This window comes from Rhinopithecus bieti, unplaced genomic scaffold (assembly GCF_001698545.2).
Source record: "Rhinopithecus bieti isolate Rb0 unplaced genomic scaffold, ASM169854v2 scaffold_11803, whole genome shotgun sequence".
Classification (NCBI taxonomy): Eukaryota; Metazoa; Chordata; class Mammalia; order Primates; family Cercopithecidae; genus Rhinopithecus; species Rhinopithecus bieti.
Genome location: NW_016807064.1, coordinates 643,200 through 649,045, shown reverse-complemented (window position 1 = coordinate 649,045; position 5,846 = coordinate 643,200). Strand labels below are relative to the sequence as shown.

Below are 5,846 nucleotides of genomic sequence, written 5' to 3'. Positions count from 1 at the left end.
TTTTTCATATTTGGAAGCATACAGCTATAATACCAGAGTCAGAGGAGGAATTTTGCAGATACAGGAAAAATAATACTGAATTGCTATTCTAATTGCCCTGCAGACTTGGCCTATATAAATAATTATTCATAATCTTCTTTTATTCTGTAGTGTAATAATTTATTTTTCTTTTGATGGCAATGAAATAGGTTTCTTTATTGAGGCTGTAAAGATGAAAATGAGAACCTGAAAAAAGTTCAAAAATGTTATGTGAAGGTGAATCTTGTGCACTTAGACTCAAGAGAAAGAATGAAGATGTTGATTTGGAGGAAATCTCACAATTCTTTTATATTTTCTACTACACAAAGCTAAAACCTATATGCCTTCTTACTAAAATAACTTTATGGCAATGCTGAACATTTTTCAAATAATTAAAATATTATTTACTAACCTCACGAAGCAGTATTTTTTCCTCCATACATTTCTTTACCCTACAAATCACTAAAATATGCTTTTTATCCTTTTTTTCATTTCCTACAATAAACATAATGGCATATATTTCTTTCTTATTTAATACACTTAAGGATAATGATAAAAGATACCTGACCAGGTATATTGTCCAGCTATTCTGAATTGAACAGACTGAGACTTGGAGCTGTTATCTAGCCAAGTGGTTTTTTTGTTTGTTTGTTTTCAGTGGAAAATAATTTTTATTGAGACCCCACCAGCTGCAAAATCTGTCCCTGACATTAGCTCCTTCTTCCTTTGCAATTTGGCCTTTCTTGAGTGGTCCCATGAGTGCTTTCTTCTCCTCCATGGTCTGGAAGCGGTCATGTACAAACTTGGAGGTGGTGTCAATGAACTTAAGGTCAGTCTTCTCCAGAGCCTGCCATTTGGTCTGCACCAGCAAGGACTTGCAGAGGGTGAGCACTCGCTTCTTGGTTCCCACCACACAGCCTTTCAGCATGAGAAAGTCATTGGTCACTGCACCATAGTGGACAAAGCCACGCAGAGGGTTGATGCTCTTGTCAGACAGGTCACAGTCAGCAGAGGCATTATTCTTGATCAGTTTGCCATCCTTGATAAGGTAGCTCTGGCTGATCTCATAGATTTTCTTGTTGATCCCAGTGCAGTGATGGTACTCTTTCTGCCCAGTGCGTGCCCCAGAGAAGTCCACACGGGCAGGATGCCATGCCACAGTACAGGCTACCTTGCACAGGCCTCAGTGGATCTTGCGGGACAGCTTCTTGGTGTGCCAATGACTGGTGACCCCTTTGTAGCCTTTGTTCTTGGTCACCCTCATGGCATCAATCATCTCGTCCTGCCCAAACACCTGGTTCACAGGTACCTGCTGCTCAAGCCTGTCACGGGCCGAGTCCAGCTTCTCAGCCACAGTGCCTCTGTTCACCTGGATCTCCATCAGGTGGGCCTTCCTGTGGTGCAGAGGAAGCAGGCGCATCTGGTTGTGGGTAATGATATGGATGACTTGGCAGTACTTCTTCATGCTGCTGAAGTCTTTCTCCAGCTGCTTCTTGCCATCCTCATCCCGCCATTTCTTGCAGTACTTGGCAAAGGCCTTCTTCTTAGATTTATGCCAGTTCTTATAGAAATGACTCTTGCACTCATCACTTATGTGCTCAGCGAAGATGGTCTTGAAGGTCCAGACGTCTCAAGGGGTTCCCACGTAGCCCACAATGCCCACAACCACTGTGGTTGTCTCCACAATGGTCACAGCCTCTACCACCTCCTTCTTGTTCACCTTGGATCCTGGCCTGTCGACTTTCCACATGATGTGGGTCATGCCAGCCTTGTATCCCAGGAAGGCTGTGAGGTGGACCGGCTTGGAAGGGTCATCTTTAGGGAAGCTCTTTGCCTCCCTGTGATGCCTGCTGCTGCACTTCCAAGGCAGGAAGCTGAGGGACCCAAGTCTGGGACCAGGTCTTGAGACGGAGTCTTGCTATGTGGCCCAGGCTAGAGAGCAGTGGCATGATCTTGGCTCACTGCAACCTCTGCCTCCCAGGTCCAAGTGATTCTCCTTCCTTAGCCTCCTGAGGAACTGGGATTACAGGCGCCCACAACCATGCCTGGCTAATTTTTTTTGTACTTGTAGTAGAGACAGGATTTCACTATGTTGGCCAGGCTGCTTTTGAACTCCTAACCTCAAGTGATCTGCCCACCTCAGCCTCCCAAAGCACTAGGATTACAGGAGTGAGCCACTGCACCCAGCCAGCCAAGTGGTTGTCTTACCTTCTGGGGATGTTCTGCAAATGTGCATTGTTTTACTTGCCTTGATTCCCTGCCTAGATGTTTATAAATAACCCAGGATCATTAAACCAAACACAATAAACCGACAAATGAATAATCAATAACAATATAGTATGATAGATAATGTAATAAAAGTGCTGTAAGATTAAACAATATTGTCACATCACATTGTGAGGGCCATCAGGGACTTGCTTGTGTACTATGTGCAATGAAGGAGATGCATATTACTTTTCTGTTGCTGTGTAGCAAATTACCACAAGTTTAGCAGCTTAAAATAATACCCACTTGTTGATTTCACAGTTTCTATGGGTCATGCATCCAGGCCTGACTTAACTGGGTCCTCTGCTCAGGGTCTTAACCTAGATGTTGGCTGGGCTGCATTCTCATCAGGAGCTTGAGATGTTCTTCCAAGCTCATGTAGGTGTTGGCAGAATTCCATTTATTTCAGCTGTAGGGTTGAGGTCCCCATTTTCTCGCAGGCTGTCAGCCAGCAGGTACTCTCAGTTCCTAGCGGCTGCCCACAGTTCTTTGTTACACAATCCTCTCATCGGGTGTCTCACAACATGGATGTTTACTTCTTCAAGGCCATCGGGAGTATTTCTTTTACCAGTCTGTTAGAACAGAGTTTTATAAAACTTGACGTAACCACAGAGGTAACTCTCTCATCACCTCGGCTTCCTACCAAGAAGGAAAGTGAAATGAAAGTCAAAGTTTGCAAGATGGTAATAGTGGTGTCAGGAAGAAATACGGATGTAAAGAAAGAAAACAAGTTAAAAGATAATGGGATTTTACCAAAGTAAGGAGTTTTCCATTAGAAAGATCGAAAGTAGAATAAAGAGAGCTAATCTATATACATCAATAGAGTGAGAGTTTTGCATGAAGCCGACTTCTAAAAGCTTAGAAAAGAAGAAAATAATGAGAACTTGGGGGAAAGTGTCCTTTATCTGAGGATTATTTTTCATTTTCTATAAAGTGGAAATTTTCTTCAGACATTTGTAAGTGTAAACACTGGGGTTTGTTTCAAAACCAAGTTAAGAATAATATATTTCAATATTCATTCACTAAAAGTAACTTTAGAGCTAACTTTATACATGATATTAAACATTATGTACATTTTTATTTTCCCAAAATAATGATAGCTACTTATCAAGTACCTACCATACAGTATGCACTGAGCTTTGTAAAGATTGCCTCAATTCTTACAGCCCTGAAAAATATTAATATACATATTTTACAGGTAAGAAAGTTGAGATGCCAGGATATGAGGTCAAACTCCACAGGAGCTCAATTCCCATTGTATTCCAAGTGAGCTACACATCCAGGATTTGAACAACCTGGTCATATCAAATGACTTGTCCACATTCTCCCATCTAATAAGAAGAGGAAGCTCAGGCCTTCTGGCTCCAAAGCCTTCTTCTCTCTTTTTATACTGCACCAAAAAGTAAATTTCCATTGATTCAAAATTCCAGGAAATTCCACATTTCTGATTTGAGCTGCAGTTTTGTAGAGTTACTTCTTTACTGAGTATGTATTAAGCCTTTACCATCTGCCAAACACGGTATTTGGTGTTCCACGCGTTATTTCCTTAATCGTCACAGCTTTCTGATGTACTTACTATCATTACTTCCATTTCACATACAAAAAAACTGAGGTGAACTCAGTTGTCCCTGACTCATTGTGCATAGCTAATCTGAGGAACCATGGGAGACAACGCACACTGCTCAGTTGATTTTCCTACAACAGTTAATCTGAAATTATCTTCACATTTATCTCTTTCCTATTAAAAGCTATCATGATACTTTGCAATGATTTATCATCATTCATCAGATTTTATAGTTACCTCCATAGAAATCTGTGGTTGATTAAGTAACTAAATTTGGAAGACATTTCAGTGATGAAAAGTGCTAAGTGTTTCTGTGAATAATAATTAGCATGGTACTTCATCTAAATTATATATGTGAGTATTGGGAATCAATCAGCAGAGGCGGGTCAGCTTTTGATGACCAGAGCCAGATAAGATGGATTAGTCAGGGCAGCAAAGATGACTAAAGCAGACATTAGCTGCAGCGAACGAATAAATAAATAAAAATGTATTGAGCACCTAGCTTGTACTAAGCACCATGAAAGATCCTGAAAACACAATGCTGAATAACACAGACATAATCTCTGCCCTCATGGATCTTACACTCTAAAACATAACATCATCAGAAGTCACTCCACCTTGATGGAGTATGGCGCCATGGAACTCTTGTAATAGGCAAGCAGACCAGTGGAATGCAAGTACATGGCCACAGTGCCTGTGATCCAGAGCCTGCCCTCAAGCCCCTGGTAGCATTGAGACTGGGCGAAGCAGGGTTGCAGTACTGGAAAAGAACCACAACAAAGGCTCATGGGAATATTTCAGGGATTCAGATACTGAAATAAAACAGTGACCTGCCCACAAGAAGTAGGCAAGAGTTTGGTACTGCAAGTAAGTCAGGGCCTGATCATCAAGAAGGTTAAGGTAAGCTTGGTCTTCAGGACTACTTTTATTTATTTATTTATTTGTTTGTTTGTTTTATTTTATTTGTTTATTTATTTTGAGACAGAGTCTCACTCTGTTGCCCAGGCTGGAGTCCAGTGGCGCAATCTCGGCTTACTGCAACCACCGCCTTCTGAGTTCAAGTAATTCTCCCTGCCTCGGCCTCCTGGGTAACTGGGATTACAGGTGCCTGCCACCACGCCTGGCTAGTTTTTGTGTTTTTAGTAGAGCCGGTGTTTTGCCATGTTGGCTAGGCTGGTCTTGAACTCCTGATCTCAGGTGATCCACCTGCCTCAGCCTCCCAAAGTGCTGGGATTACAGGCGTGAGTCACCGCGCCTGGCCAGGAGTGGGTTTCTTAAAGCCCCATGCAGCCTACTAGAAACAGAAATGACCCCAGAGCCTGAGGGATGTGTTAGCCTGTGTTCTCCCATCCTGTAGCTTCTGCTATGGGAACTGGAAAGGAAGTCAGATCAGCCATCTCACTTTCCCAGGCTGTTTTCTCTCTAAGATGACTCACTACATCTGCATAGCCATACTGAGATCCTGCCGCCACCTTATGTCCCCAACCAAAAGTTATCCAAACAATAGTCTCACATAGAACATTCCCCTGTCCTTACCAAAAAGAGATTTTTTTTTCATGTGTCTGTTGGCTGTATGAATGTCTTCTTTTGAGAAATGTCTGTTCATATCCCTTGCCCACTTTTTGATGCAGTTGTTTGTTTTTTTCTTGTAAATTTGTTTGAGTTCTTTATAGGTTCTGGATATTAGCCCTTTGTCTGATGAGTAGATTGCAAAAATTTTCTCCCATTCTGTAGGTTGCCTGTTCACTCTAGTGGTAGTTTCTTTTGCTGTGCAGAAGCTCTTTAGTTTAATTAGATCCCATTTGTCAATTTTGGCTTTTGTTGCCGTTGCTTTTGGTGTTTTAGACATGAAGTTCTTGCCCATGCCTATGTCCTGAATGGTATTACCTAGGTTTTCTTCTAGGGCTTTTATGGTATTAGGTCTAACATTTAAGTCTCTAATCCATCTTGAATTAATTTTCTTTTTTTTTTTTTTTTTTTTTTTTTTTTTTTTTTTTTT

General features: G+C 41.5%; 1 pseudogene; it reads right to left on the bottom strand.

Annotated features, from left to right (window-relative positions):
- Window positions 1–637: 637 nt before the first annotated feature.
- LOC108534473 (60S ribosomal protein L3 pseudogene) lies at window positions 638–1,906 on the bottom strand (annotated as a pseudogene).
- Between the last annotated feature and the right edge of the window lie 3,940 nt (window positions 1,907–5,846).